Source organism: Panthera tigris, chromosome C1 (assembly GCF_018350195.1).
Source record: "Panthera tigris isolate Pti1 chromosome C1, P.tigris_Pti1_mat1.1, whole genome shotgun sequence".
Taxonomy (NCBI): Eukaryota; Metazoa; Chordata; class Mammalia; order Carnivora; family Felidae; genus Panthera; species Panthera tigris.
Window position 1 is genome coordinate 53,610,301 of NC_056667.1, and position 16,110 is coordinate 53,626,410.

The window sequence follows — 16,110 nt, forward strand, 5'->3', positions numbered from 1 at the left end:
CAGGATGAATAACTTTAAATGAAAGGGTGGAATTGGGTCAAAAAAGTTAAACATTTTGAATTCTTTGTATTCTATTACAATTTTACATTTGCAAACATCCACTTGCTTCACTGTGATAATGTGTGTTTGTACAGTCACCTGTAGTTTACAAAGCTGTTTCATTTCATGTTTTCATGTAGTTCACAAAGCAACTGTGAAAAACCAGCATCATCACTGGGAAATCTGGAGGTTCTCTAAGTCTTAGATCAGAAATAACCTGGCTATTACTCAGATCCAAGTTTTCTGACTTCAGGGGCTGTGACTTAGTACTATACAAATGCCAGCCTCAATGGACAGTGAGTTACATGTGTGGGTTATGGATTGTTGCCCTAACTGGGACACTTTTGAGAGTGGAAGTAGGCACCATTCATTGCCCTGGCACAACAAGTGTAAATTAGGATGGTCCAGACACATTTGAGAGGAAGTCACCCTAACTGGATGAAAACTGGGTGTAAGTTAATCCTCCTTCTGGGCAGCACAGGTCAACAGATCTTTACCAAGTTATGGAGATTGTAAATGCTGCCCCTGGCTACGTTTAATGAGTTTTGATCCAAGTCAATAGTAAATAACTTAATAAAGAGCAGCTTAGAATTAAAGTTTGCTTTTTGTAAGAGGAAAGTCACCTGCTTGGAGAGGTTAATATGCCGCATGTGGGGCAAAGTTAAGTGTCATTCTTCCTTTTGGCCCTCTAACCCCAAATGGCATTTCTTGTTCATATGTCCAACACAGTGTGAGTAAGCTAACATTGGGAGCTGACTGTAATTTTATCTTTCTTCTTGGAGTCTTTAATAATGTGAAGATAATGAATGGATCTGTGAGTAAACTCATTACTAGGAACAGTCAATACTTGTTTTCCTGTGAAGCTTTTGGTGATTGCATTAACTGAATAGAGGGTTTTCTTTAACTGCAAATCTTTCAATGCATAGTATTAGCAATTTTAAGTTAGAGGTCACTAACTTGTAAAGATGTTGAACTTAGTTTTTTTTAAAACCACGCTCCATTTCTGCAAATAAACAAGAAAATTTCAACTTAAAATAGAAGGCTGAATCAATTGCTCAATTACATGTTTTAAAGTAACCCGCTAGCTCTCTCACAGGTGAAACTCTTAACATTGTAAGTATATAAAGCATCAAATATGCAGATTTAATACAAAAACATTAATATCATGTGGTTGATTCTCTTCAACATTTCTATGCTTAATTTTAAATCTTTCTGAGGGTAACGTTTATTTCCAACTAAGAAAAAAATTACGTCACCTCAAGTAATTTGGGAAGATACTATTTAGTCAAATGAGATTATATATAATGACCAGAGATATTAGCTGAAGTGCTGACTGTATTCTTGTCTGAAGTACCAATGAGTAATTTCACTTGGTTAAATACTTAGAAGCAGATTTTCTGGGTTGAATGGTAAATGTGCATTTAACTTTCTAATAAACTGTCATTTTATTTTCCAAAGTGGCTATACCATTTTGCATTCCCACCAGCAATGTAAGACAGTCCCAGTTCAGCATGCTTAATAGTACAAGAAATTGTTAGTTTTTAAAGTTTAGCCTTTTTAATAGGTATGTAGTGATATCTCATTGTAGATTTAATATGCATTTACCCTAATGAATAATGATGTTGAGAATATTTTTATAGACTTACTTATATGTGTGTCTTCAGTTAGGTGTTTAGCAAACCTTTGGCTCATTTCTTTATTGGGTTGTTTGACTCATTAATATTGAATTTTGAAAATAATTTTGTCCTGGGCTTGTCTTTTCATTTTCTTAAGAGCATCTTTGGAAGACCAGAAATTTTAGATTTTGATGAAGTTTAATTAATCAATTTTTTTGATAGATCATGCTTTTGGTACCATCTCAGAAGGCTTTGCTGAACCTAAAGCTGTGAGATTTTCTCCTATGTTTTAGAAGTTTTATACTTTTAAGTTTTAGATTTAGGTATATGGTCTATATGAATTAATCTTTTTGCATAGGGAATGACTTATGAATCGAGATTCTTTTTTTATTTTTATTTTTTGCATATAGATATCCAGTTGTTCCAGCACCATCTGTTGAAAAGGCTATCTTTCTCCTTGAATTGCCTTTGTGTATTTATAAAGAATAGATCAACATATGTGCGAGTCTGTTTCTGGACTCTACAATCTGTTCCATTGATTTTTTTATGACTACCATTTCATCAATACCACACTGTCTTGACTAATGTATTTCTATGTATGATAAATGTATAATGTAATGTATTTCTATGTATATATCTGAAAATCAGATAGTATGTTAGGTTTCACAAAAAGTCATGCTGGGATTTAAAAAAATGTTTATTTATTTTTGAGAGTGGGAGAGAGAATCCCAAGCAGGCTCCATGCTGTCAGTGCAGGGGCTGAACTCAGGAACTGTAAGATCAGAACCTGAGCCAAAATCAAAAGCAGGGTGTTCAGCCAGCTGAGCCACCCAGGTGCCCCCATGCTGGAATTTTTATTGGAATTGCAGTGAATCTGTAGATTGGTTTGTGTAGAATTGACATCTTAACAATGTGGAGTCTTCTGATCTATGAACATGGTTTGTCTCTCCATTTATTTAGGTCCTCTTTGATCTCTTTCACTAGTATTTTGTTTTCAGTGTATAAAGCTAGTACATATTATATTTATCCCTAAGTATTTCATGTTTTTTATGCTTTTAATTTTTTAAAGTTTCCATTTCCAATGTTTCATTGCTAGTATATAGAAATAGGATTTTTAAAAATCTGACTTTTGTGAGTTTGAGATGTCTTCCAGACCACACTCAAATTTAATAGTTCACTAGAAGGACTCACAGAACTCAGCAGTATTGTCACAGTTATGGTTTATTACAGCAAAAGGATATAGATTAAATTCAGCAGTGGAGAAGGCTTATAGGGCAGGGGTCAGGAGAGATGACGTGCAGAGTTTCAAGCTATCCTCTCCCAGTGGAGTTGTGTGGACAACATTTATTTTTTCCAGCCACAGTCTGTTATAATATGCTTACGCAAGCCAGAATTCTTAGTGGAGATTGACCAGATAGACACAGCTTAACCCTGTGGGGCTAATGTCGTCTCCAGCCCTTCTAGAGTTGGGGATGATTCCATGTGACTCAAGACTCCCACCAAAAATCACATTGTTAGCCCAGACCACCTGATGTGGTAGAAGGCCCTCACCGTAAGTCATAGAGTTAGCCTAGACTATCTGGCTTGACCTATGACCCCAAGTAATCAAAGACCCTTCTATCAGGCAGAACATTCCAGAGGTTTAGAGGTTACCTCCTAGGGGTCAGCCAAATTTTTCTTTAGGTAAAGTTAATTCTTGACTAGCTAATGATGTTGAGCATCTTTTCATATGTTTATCAGACATTTATATGTTTTCTTTGGAGAAATGTCTGTTGAGATCCTTTGTCCACTTTTAATTGGGTTATTTATCATTTTATCATTGAGTTGTAGAAATTTAATACATTCTAGATACAGGTCTTCTCTCAGATAAATAGTTGGCATTCTGTGTGCTGGTGTTGTCTTTTTACTTTCTTGGTGATGCCCTTGAAAACATAAAAGTGTTTAATTTTGGTGAAGTCAAATTATGTTTTCTTTTGTTTTTTGTATTTAAAAAATTTAAATATAATTTCTTTAATAAGTAGAGGACTCTTTGAGTAATCTCTTTCATCTTGAATGAGCTTTGTCAGTTTGTGTTTTTCAAGGAATTTTTTTGTTTCATCTAAATTATAAAATTTATGAATCTAGAATTGCTTGTTGGATTTCCTTATTACTTGCTTAATGCCTGTAGGGTATAGAGTGATATCCTCTTTTCTCCCACTTTCTTTTTGTTCAGTCTGTTTAAGGTTTATCTATCTATCTATATTTTTTTTCCATAAAACTAATAGGGAGTTTCCCTTTGCTTCCATATAAATTTATCTTGGTCTATTTGAGATAATCAAGTTTTTTTTTTCTTTTTTTCTTTCTTTTTTTTTTTTTTTTTTTTTGGGTATTGAATAGCAGAACAGATCCAAATTAAGAGATAAAGAACTACTCATATAGTTTCAAAACTGAAGTTGATAGTACATTTGTACCCAATCTGAGTAACTCTCCACAGCTTGAGTTTTTAGATCTCAAATGCTAGTATCTAGTGTAAATGCCTGACATTAAGCTTTTGTTTGTTGAGGCATCAAAGGATATCCATCTTGAATAAACATGTTGTCAGCTGTATGACACAGTTACCAGCAAAACAACCAGACAAGGGAGTGGGCTCCCCGCCCCACACACCCATGAAGTTCCCTGTTACAGAAAGTCCTGGCTCACCTAGATAACTGACTTTGTGAGTCTCCTGTCCAACATCCTAATTCCTGCTCTTATGCTCTTAATGCTTTAAATTAGCCAATGAACCCATGACACCCTAGACATTCTACACTCAGACTCTAATAAAGGCCTCAGATCCATACTCTCTTTCTCTACCCATGATCTTGGTTTGGCCTTTGGGTGTGCTGTACCCTCCAGGACTTGTAGCTACAAAATCTTCTTCCTCAAAGTTCCGTGAAGGCTTTTGCTGATGTGTGTCTTGCAATCATAAGAATCTCAAGGGTTGGTCCAGCCACAACATTGGCTCCACTGGGGAAAATGTGGGGCTCACGAGGAGTAATACAGGCCCAGGCGACTGCCTCAGACATTCCTAGCCTAGAGCATCACCATCAACAGGTTAGAACAGATACAGCATTGGGTAGAGCTGTGTAGTATTATACAGCCTATATTATATGAATGCCTGTAGAATTCGGGCTTATAAAACTTGATAGCAAACAAACTGAAATGGGACAACAGTGTGATACTGCTTACCTGCAGAGGGCCAGGTATAACTGCAAACATATTCTTCATGGTGATCGCTCTGATCCATGAGATTGGAACTGTGGTAGTAACAACATTCTTTCATCCAAGAAAGCACAGTGCAGAGAACTTTGATAACTGTACATAATCCCTAAATCTCAAATTTAGGTGAAAAAATTTAAGAAATTAATCCACACTGAGGGACACATTAGGATGATACTGGAGGGAAAGTCTTTCTGTGAGCTTCTGGAGGGTGCTTTAGCTCTCTTACCTCCCAGAGTCACCATAGTAGTAGAGTTGACCCTTAAACAATGCAGGCGTTAAGGGCATTGACCCCCATGTAGTTGGAAATCTGCTTATAACTTTGACCTCCCCCCAAATTAACTACTAATTAAGTAGTTAAGTAGCCTGATCTTGACCAGAAGCCTTACTAATAACATAAACAGCCAATGAACACTTATTTTTTATGTCATATATATTATATACTGTATTATTATAATAAGGTAATGCTAAATAATGAAAATTCTGCTGAATAAATTTTAAAGATCAAATTAATCAATTCATGAATCAGGTATCATCCCATCTAGCAAGTAGAGGGGAGCTCCAAAGGGTTATAGAAAAGGAAAAGTTTTTAAAGATAGAGGAGTGGAAAAGAGGAAATTATTTGCAAAGGATCCATTGTTTTTTATTTGGCAAAGTTGCCCTCTCAAGGGGAATGGCATATCAGTAAATTTCCTAGTGCTAACCAGGAAGTTCCCATGTTGACTGGTTAAAGGTTACATTTCTGAGGGGTTAAAATTGCAGTTAGGGTAGGGACCAGGCTAGTCTCGGTTTATGGACTTGAAGCCTTAACTTAAGTGGCATCAACTTGGGCCTGTGGTTTAAGCTAGGGAAAGGAAAATGTTGTTAAGAAAATCATAAGGAAGAAAAAATACATTTACAGTACTGTATGGTATTTTTTGAAAATAATCCACATATAAGTGGACCTTTGTACTTCAAAACCATGTTTCAAGGGCAAACTGTACCTTCATTTATTCCTTCTTGAATGTTCTTCCTTTCTTTATGTAGATCCAAGTTTCTGGCCTACACTGTCATTTTTCTTCTCTCTGAAGAAACATTTCTTTCAAAGCAGATCTTCTGCTGACAAAATCCCTCAGTTTTTGTTGATCAGGTCTTTACGTCTCCTTCACTTTTGAAGGATGAAAGTATATCTGTTTTGCTAGATACAGAATTCTAGGATGGTGATTATTTTTCTTTCAACACTTGAATTAAATATATCACCGCACTCTCATCTTGTTTATGTGATTTTAAATGAAGTCAGTGTAATTCTTATCCTTGTTCTTCTAAAGGTAAAGTGTTCCCCCACCCCTTCTATCTTCTTCCAAGATTTACTCTTTGTCTTTGATTGTCTGCAGTTTGGATATGATATGCCTATGTGTAGATTTTTTGGTATTTATCATACTTGGTATTCTCTGAGCTCCCTGAATCTTTGATCTTATAACCAAGAAGAGGTTAAGAAGACATGATGACTAAATTTAACATAATATTCTGGTTAGGGTCTTGAGAACAGAAAAAAGGTATTAGGTAAAAAAGAAATATGAATAAAGCATGGGCTTTAGTTAATATTCAAGTATGAATAGGGGTGCCTGGGTGGCTCAGTCGGTTAAGTGTCCGACTTCAGCTCAGGTCATGATCTCGCATTTTGTGGGTTCAAGCCCTGCATAGGGCATAGGGCTCTGTGCTGACAGCTCAGAGCCTGAAGCCTGGAGCCTGAAGGCTACTTCTGATTCTGTGTCTCCCCCTCTCTCTTCCCCTCCCCAACCCGTGCTCTGTCTCTCAAAGATAAACATTTAAAAAAAATTTTTTTTTAATCATGTATTAACATTGACTTAACATTGTCACAAATGAACCATACTAATAATGTAAGATGTTAATAACAGAAAATTTGGCCTGGGGTATATGAAAACAATCTGTATTATCTTAACAAACTTTCTGTGGATCTAAAATTATTCTAAAGTAAAAAGCTTGCTAAAATAGTGGATGGCATAGGAAGAGTAATAGTTTTGTCTTGCAAACCAGGAGAAAAGAGAGTTGGAGCAAATTCACAAAGTACTAGGACCTGTATTCCTCTCTGCTATGGGAGGAAGGAGATGACATTTGTTTGAGAGAAGGGCTAAGCCAAATTGGGATATCCAGCTTGTTTCTGCTCTGCTGTCTCATGGCTCTTCCTGGGAAGAAAAATAGCTTCACAGAGCCATGTGTACCAGAAGATTAGATTTGACAGTTTCTTGGTGCAGGCGGTGGTGGTGTGCAAACTCAAATGCCCATAGCATCCAGTTAGGTGGTTTAAATGACTAAAGGAAGCTGGGTATAAGAACTGTAGGAGGGCCCGGAAATGCAGCAAATAGGAGAGACAAGCCTTACACGAAAGAGCAGCTGCTGCTCAGTGCTGGCCAACTTTTGCTCTGCAGCAAGGTCAGTTCAGATGCCTTATTTACTGATATTTCAAATGAAGCTGGGAATCCAGGTGAAAAAACATTACATGTAATAGTCTAGTTTTAAAACATTGGTTACTTTTTCAGAAATTTTTTTTGTAAAGCATTATGCATACCCCAACTATACTGAAAGAAATATTTCTGTGGACATGGTCTATAACCTGAGCTCTGATGAGCCAGGTGGACCAATCTAGGGGAGCCAGAGCTTTGTGTAAAGTGTGAAGCCAGTCTGGGTCCTGGGCTCTCAGAAGAGCTCTGCTCTCCTTCTTGAAAGTTTCGATAATATAGAGAACAGCTGTATGGCATCCCTGGCAAGTGGCATGAGCAAAAAGTCAAGGCTTAGAACATCACAGGGTATGTCTAGGAGATCGGATGATTGAAGATTCATGAAGAGGGGAAATTGTTGGCCTAGAAAGTCGGGTTGGAGCTAGATTATGGTGGTCCTGGGCATTTGGACACTATGCTATTGGCAACATGTGACTAATCTCTGGCTTCTCTTGAAAGAGCCCAAGGTGGAAATCAGAGACTAGAATGAGAAATTGGCCATCCACACCTGGACTTCCCAGCCAGGAGAAAGGCAGAGTAAATGAGTGTACTGAGTCTAGTTAGAAAAATTGGATTCAGGTGAAAGAGACCATTCCTAACAAGCAGCCAGAGAGTGTTTATGCATATACCCTTGTGTAGTTGTTTGACACATACATAACCTTTCTAACTGAGCTAGGTGGGCCTGTTTGGGGTCATCAGAACAGCTCCCATGGGCACCCCAGCTTTGTACCAATAAGGAGGGTTAGATTCATCCTCATTCTCTTTCCTGTCTTAGTGCCTCTTTACCCACTGCCCCCCCCCCCAAGGATTATTACACTGATCCAGAGCTTTTGAAATGGAGAAACCTATGTCTGACCTGTGCACACAGCACACAGCAGTGATATTTAATGTGAGATTAGATCAGAGTCAGCCAGTAAGCTTTCTTAGGTATGGGACACAGCCAGCAAAATGAAAAAGGTTTATCTAGGGGGGAGTTTTTCCCTCTCTGCCTGGCTGTCCTTTCTCACCCTCCTTTCTCACTCTCCTCTAGGCATCCTTTCCCCCCCAAAACATAGTCCATAATGTCTGTTTGAATTGCTTCAAATTCCACTAGGCCACTAGATGAACACATTCCTCCCTAAACAATAGCATTATATTTCAAACTCCTTTTGTTCTAATCCTGGCATTTTAATAGCCCACAAGAGGCTGCAGTAACTACCCTCACCTTACCACCATCACCAAGGAGATCAAATATCATTTCTAGGATTTATTATAAGCCCCCTGTGGTGAAAGCAGGAACCAGATTTCAAGAAACTGCCAGTTACTTATTTTAAGTAGGATGTTGCTAATGGTTGGCTGGTCCTTTCTAACAATGAGTTAAAGTTGGTGTTTTTGTTACTTCTATCCATTGGTTCTAGTTCTGTACAACGACACAAATCAGAGTAGCTCTAATATAATCATAATTATATGAAAGAGCATTTCCTAATAACAGAAACTATCAGCAACATTGAAAAAGTTGTTATATAGTGTAAATCCCTACTGGGACCCTGTCCAATCCCTGGTCCCTTCCCAACAAAGCAAACAGAGGGAAATTTCTTTCCCCTCTAATAGAGGGAAATTTGCTTATGACTTTGCCATTAAGATTTATAATGAAAACTTTTTTTTATGTGTGTATTGTAGGAATGAAACTTTATGTGCAAGCTTAAACAATGACCATTTTTGATATCCAAATGTGTGTTTTTTCTATCCAAACAATAGCATGGGGAAAGGTCCTACCCTTATTTCAAAAATGTCCAAAATTGTTTTATAATAAGTAATTTTCAACATTTATCAAGGACTATTTGAAAATTTTTAATGTTTATTTATTTTGAGAGAGGCATATAGCATGAATGGGGGAAGGGCAGAGAGAGAGAGGGAGAGAGAGAATCCCAAGCAGGCTTCACACTGTCAGCACAGAGCCCAATGTGGGGCCCAAACTTTGAGATGATGACCCAGGCTGAAACCAAGAGTTGGACTCGCGACTGAGCCAACCAGGTGTCCCAATCAAGGACTATTTGAAATCAAGCATGGTGAATAAAGTGGATGTTTGGGACATGTGATAATCATTTGGGGAGGGGGCAGTAAACAGGTCTGAGTAGCAATCAGGACAGTCTTCCTTAATGAAGTTCAAAAACAACTTCTGAAGGTAATTCACACAGGGGAGCTCCAAAGGTGTTCTTGTAAATGGCAGTAAAGAAAGACAATACTCATGATGACTGGTAATCAAGTAATGCTGGATTAATGAACTATTTATTTTATATCAAGCTTCCTTTGTTCATATAAAAGTTTCTATTTATTTATTGTTTTGGTCACCCTTGATTTGCCTCTGTGTGAGGAGAACCATGATTAAGGTAGGATCCATTCATTTATTCAGTGACTGCTCATTGAGCACCTTTTTTATGCCAGGCACTAAGGGTAAGATGAATAACACTGTGGGTTTGGTGCCTGCTTTCATGGATCTATGGTAAGAATGGGGTTTAAGATCAGGGAATGGAAAAACAAAAAACAAATCTTCAAGGCAAACCAACTGGAAACCACTGCTATCAGTTAAACATGCCCACATTTTCAGTTAAATTTTTACTTTTTCTCCAAAACATTATCTTGACAACATTATAGTCCTAGGAAGTATTAGGGAGTGCAGTAATGAGACTGTGGTAGGTCTTATGCCTTTATAATGTTTACATTTCTTGTGACCTTTGTGCACGAATGTTTTTGCCCATGTGGCCAGTCAAAAAATGATCTGGTTGACCTGTTTTTCCAAAAGACCTTTGATCAAACCTTTGATGAACAAACAGAGAATCATGTTTTCAAAAAGGATCTACCTACAAAGTTCTATAGTGTCATAATTTTTAAGTACGAAATGTGGACTAAAGTTGAAAAAAAAAAAAGCAGTAGTAAGGGACTGAGTTAAACTTTTAACTTTCAGAGGAGACTTACCAGAGTAAAAATTTAACATTGAGTTATCTTTCTTTGATTTAATGTCATAAAAAGTTAGCATACACTAGGGGCGCCTGGGTGGCTCACTTGATTAAGTGTCTGACTTTGGCTCATGTCATGATCTCATGGTTTGTAAGTTCAAGCCCCACATCAGGCTCTGTGTGGACAGGCCAGAGCCTGGAGCCTGCTTTGGATTCTGTCTCTCTCTCCCTCGCTCTCTCTGCCCTTCCCTGCTCACTCTCTCTCTCTCTCTCTCTCAAAAATATATAGACATTAAAAAATAAAAAAAAAAGAGTTAGAATACACTCATTCATTCACCAAATATTTATTGAGCACCTAATGTATGCCAAACACTATCCTAAATATTGAGACACAATAGAAAAGTAGAACTGGTATGTTACAGTTTAATACATAACTACAAATTTTGAGGAGATACAGAAGAAAACTGGGAAAGCACAGAGACCTAATGCAGGGTAGACAGGGAAGGCTCTCTGAGGAAGTGATGCCTTTAAGCAGAGACCTTGGATGAGTAGAAAATAATCTGGTCAAGGGTGAGGGGAAGAGATTTCCAAGCAAGAGGAGCTGCATGTAGAACAGAGTATATTGTGACTTTAATACATTTCATATTGTGAAAATTTTCCAAAGTTCAAAATAGAAATTCAGCATCCCATGATATTAGCAAATCTCGTCACTTTACTTTAGACTGGCCAGAAATATGTCAGGAAGAAAACTTCAGAGGTGGATTTCATTTTTCTGGCTTGTAAACAAAATGCTTAAAAAACACTTTCCCAACACTTGAGGTTAGTTTATAATTACTCTTTTTCATCACCCCGGATAAATTTCCAGACTTTAGTAACATAATAAAACCTTTTTTTCCCCTGCCTTTGTAAATAAATAAGCTACAGTGAAATCTGGTTCAAAAGGTAAAGCAAAGAGCAACCCAGGTCTTCCAAACATCATGTAAATTTGAGCTACTATCAGACATTCATTAAAAAAAAAGAAGATAATCAGTTCACCAATGGCATGCTATTGTGAGGAAGTAAAAGGAAGCAACTCAGACCAGATACTGTGATTCATTAACAGGGCTGCCATTTGGGAAAAGGGGTGAAGGGTGCAACGTGGCCAAAGAAATTAACAATCAGTCACTCATTATTCTTTTTTTTTTAACTTAATTTTATTTTTTTAAATTTACATCCAAATTAGTTAGCGTACAGTGCAACAATGATTTCAGGAGTAGATTCCTTAATGCCCCTTACCCATGTAGCCCATCCCCCCTCCCACACCCCCTCCAGTAACCCTCAGTTTGTTCTCCATATTTGAGTCTCTTCTGTTTTGTCCCCCTCCCTGTTTTTATATTTTTTGTTTCCCTTCCCTTATGTTCATCTGTTTTGTCTCTTAAAGTCCTCATATGAGTGAAGTCATATGATTTTTGTCTTTCTCTGACTAATTTCACTTAGCATAATACCCTCCAGGTCCATCCATGTAGTTGCAAATGGCAAGATTTCATTCTTTTTGATTGCCAAGTAATACTCCATTGTATATACATACCACATCTTCTTTATCCATTCATCCATCGATGGACATTTGGGCTCTTTCCATACTTTGGCTATTGTTGATAGTGCTGCTATAAACATGGGGGGTGCATGTGCCCCTTTGAAACAGCATACCTGTATCCCTTGGATAAATACCTACTAGTGCAATTGTTGGGCCATAGGGTAGTTCTATTTTTAATTTTTTGAGCAACCTCCATACTGTTTTCCAGAGTGGCTGCTCCAGCTTGCATTCCCACAAATAATGCAAAAGAGATCCTCTTTCTCTGCACCCTCACCAACTTCTGTTGTTGCTTGAGTTGTTAATGTTAGCCATTCTGAGAGGTGTGAGGTGGTATCTCATTGTGGTTTTGATTTGTATTTCCCTGTTGATGAGTGATGTTAATGAGCATTTTTTCATGTGTTGGTTGGCCATCTGGATGTCTTCTTTGGAGAAGTGTCTATTCATGTCTTTTGCCCATTTCTTCACTGGATTATTATTTTTTGGGGGGTGTTGAGTTTGATAAGTTCTTTATAGATTTTGGATACTAACGCTTTATCTGATATGTCATTTGCAAATATCTTCTCCCATTCTGTCGGTTGCCTTTTAGTTTTGCTGATTGTTTCCTTCTCTGTGCAGAAACTTTTTATTTTGATGAGGTCCCAGTAGTTCATTTTTGCTTTTGTTTCCCTTGCCTCTGGAGACATATTGAGGAAGAAGTTGCTGCGGCCAAGATCAAAGAGGTTTTTGCCTGCTTTCTCCTAGAGGATTTTGATGGCTTCCTATCTATATATTTAGGTCTTTCATCCATTTTGAGTTTATTTTTGTGTATGGTGTAAGAAAGTGGTCCAGGTTCATTGTTCTGCATGTTGCTGTCCAGTTTTCCTAGCACCACTTGCTGAAGAGACTGTCTTTATTGCATTGGATATTCTTTCCTGCTTTGTCAAAGATTAGTTGGCCATACGTTTGTAGGTCCATTTCTGGGTTCTCTATTCTGTTCCATGGATCTAAGTGTCTGTTCTCGTGCCAGTACCATGCTATCTTGATGATTACAGCTTTGTAGTATAGCTTGAAGTCTGGGGTTGTGATGCCTCCTGCTTTGGTTTTCTTTCTCAAGATTGCTTTGGCTATTCAGGGTCTTTTCTGGTTCCACACAAATTTTAGGATTGTTTGTTCTAGCTCTGTGAAGAGTGCTGGTGTTATTTTGATAGAGATTGCACTGAATACGTAGATTGCTTTGGGTAGTGACATTTTAACAATATTTGTTCTTCCTATCCAGGAGCATGGAAGCTTTTTCCATTTTTTGTGTCTTCTTCAATTTCTTTCATAAGCTTTCTATACTTTTCAGTATATAGATTTTTCACCTCTTTGGTTAGATTTATTCCTAGGTATTTTATGGTTTTTTGTGCAACTGTAAATGGGATCGATTCCTTGATTTCTCTTTCTGTTGCTTCATTGTTGGTGTATAGGAATGCAACCGATTTCTGTGTGTTGATTTTATATCCTCCAACTTTGCTGAATTAATGAATCAGTTCTAGCAGTTTTTTGGTGGAATCTTTTGGGTTTTCCATATAGAGTATCATGTCATCTGCCAAGAGTGAAAGTCTGAACTCCTCCTGGCAGATTTGGATGCCTTTTATTTCTTTGTGTTGTCTGATTGCAGAGGCTAAAACTTCCAATACTATGTTGAATAACAGTGGTGAGAGTGGACATCTCTGTCTTGTTCCTGATCTTAGGGGGAAGGCTCTCAGTTTTTCCCCATTGAGGATGATATTAGTGTTGGGTCGTTCATATATGGCTTTTATGATCTTGAGGTATGCTCCTTCTATCCCTACTTTCTTGAGGGTTTTTATCAAGAAAGGATGCTGTATTTTGTAAAATGCTTTCTCTGCATCTATTGAGAGTCAGTCATTCATTCTTTCCATTTCTATTGTCCCCTGTTCAATGAACTCTACTCTTCTGGATCATTTTGTGATGACTATAAATAAAACACGTATGGGGCACCTGGGTGGCTCAGTCGGTTAAGTGTCCAACTCTTGATTTCGGCTCAGGTCATGATCTCATGGTTTGTGAGTTCAAGCCCTGCATTGGGCTCTGTGCTGACAGCGTGGAGCCTGCTTGGGATTCTTTCTCTGCTCCTCCCCTGCTCTCTCTCTCTCTCTCTCTCAAAATAAGTAAACATTAAAAAAATAAAACATATATGATTACTGATGCCAAAGTCACCTGCTTAAGAATATGAAGGGCCTGCCAACCTGGGATTACAAATTGTCCTTTGCTTTGATAGGCTTTTGTAAAGGGCATGTCCTTGAACCCGCTGGGGAGTGGGTAAGATGCTGAGGTGTCTCCATGCACACTCGCCCACTGTTGCATTTCAACACATGGCTCCCATGGCTGGTTTGTCAGCACATTTTGTAGATGAAAGGAAGCACATAAGTTTGTATGTAGTATCTCAACTTTTAAAGGGACCTCAGAGAGCATTTAATGTCAAAACTCATCTAATGTAGCGCAGTATTTTTCTAAAGTGCATGTATAAATTTGACTAACTGCCCTCAGTTCACTATTTCACGAGGTAGCTAATTCTCTTTCCAGAAGCTGCCATTTTAAAAGTTTCTCCCTAATATCAAGGTAAAGTCCATTTTCCTTACTTCCATGAGGAGCAGTAATAATACTATCTCATGAACACTTCTAGATAGCAGAGCTGGGCCAAGAGGCTTCCCATGCCTTGTTTCTAGTGCTCCCAGCAGTAGTGGCCGGAAGAATCCTCCTGAGCATTTTACAGATGGGGAAACATATGGTCACATGGGCAAGACAGGTGGATCCAGTCGGGCTAAATCCAGTGCCTAGGCCCCTTCCTCAACACCATGGTAGTTCTCATTTCAGAATGGTGTATTTGAAGGCATCTCATAAACTCTTTTTGGCTTCCTTATTCATACTTCATGTGCTGCTTTCCATTGCTCTCAGGATAAACCATGACTAGATCTTTATAAAAGGTATATATGGATGAATCTAAAAGTTATACATGCCCAGAAAACTGCACACAGTACTCCAGTTAACATGTGAGTTTTGCAAAGAGACTTCCTTTATTGAGTCTTTTATTAATGGCATTTATATGTATGTATGTATGTAATGTATGTATGTATGTATGTATGTATGTATTTTTAGAGAGAGTGCAAGTGGGGAAGAAGTGCAGAGGGAGAGAGAGAGAATCTTAAGCAGGCTCCATACTCAGTGCAGAGAATGGCATTTATTTTTAAAAGTAACAGTAGGGGCTCCTGGGTGGCTCAGTTGGTTAAGCATCCGACTTTGGCTCAGGTCATGATCTCATGGCTCAAGAGTTTGAGCCCTGCATCGGGCTCTGTGCTGACAGCTCAGAGCCTGAAGCCTGCTTCAGATTCTGTCTTCCTCTCTTTCTGCCCCTCCCTCTCTCTCTCTCTCTCAAAAATAAATAAACATTAAATTTGTTTTTAAAAACTAACAGTGGCATATTAGTTAAGATAGAGATGGAGGTAGGTTTAACCCCTGGCTTTAATACTGACAAGCTGTTAAACTCTGGGCATTTTACTTCCCTGATTATTAGTTTTCTCAACTATATCATGGGGATGATGATGATAATGATGCTTACTTTTTATAATTGTTGTGAGAATTGACATAATGCAGCTAAAAAACTTAGTCTGAGGCTCACAGCACTATATATATTCAATAAATGATAAACATTATTATTATTATTTCTTGCTTTGCAGTAAACCAAAATCCCTATGACTGTTATCAAGCTAGGCTTTCCCTATACCATGTTTGTAAAGTTGAATCTTATATATCTATATCTATATCTATATCTATATCTATATCTATATCTATATCTAGATATATATCTATATCTATCTATCTATCTATCTATCTATCTATCTATCTATCTATAGATAGATATAGATATAGATATCTATGTTGAATTTCATCATGGTTAGATTCTGGCCAATATTTCCAGCTTGAATCTTGTTTCTGTCATTTGATATATTAGTAATCCTTTCCAGTTTTGTGTTGCCTGAAAATTGGTAAACATATTTTCAGTATTTCATTAAAGTTGTTGCTAGAAGTGATTACACGGTGAAATTTATGTTCCCATTTAGTTAACTTATACTGTTCTATGTTTGTTCCCACTTACTTGCTTCCACTGTTCTCAGGATTTAATACATGTTCAACAGCTACATGTAGGATTTTCCCCATGCCTTTTAAAAATC

At 37.7% G+C, this 16,110-nt stretch overlaps 1 protein-coding gene across 2 annotated transcripts in view; it reads left to right on the top strand.

The window, feature by feature from the left end:
• LEPR (leptin receptor) overlaps positions 1-16,110 on the top strand; it is a 189,374-nt gene that overhangs the window by 26,935 nt on the left and 146,329 nt on the right. Inside the window, exon 1 of one of the 2 annotated variants that reach the window (XM_042997493.1) lies at positions 6,893-7,325. The exons of the other annotated variant lie outside the window; for it this stretch is intronic. The gene's annotated coding sequence lies outside the window, so the exon portion shown is untranslated. Of the gene's footprint in view, positions 1-6,892; positions 7,326-16,110 lie in introns of those variants that run through there. 2 annotated transcript variants of the gene reach the window in all.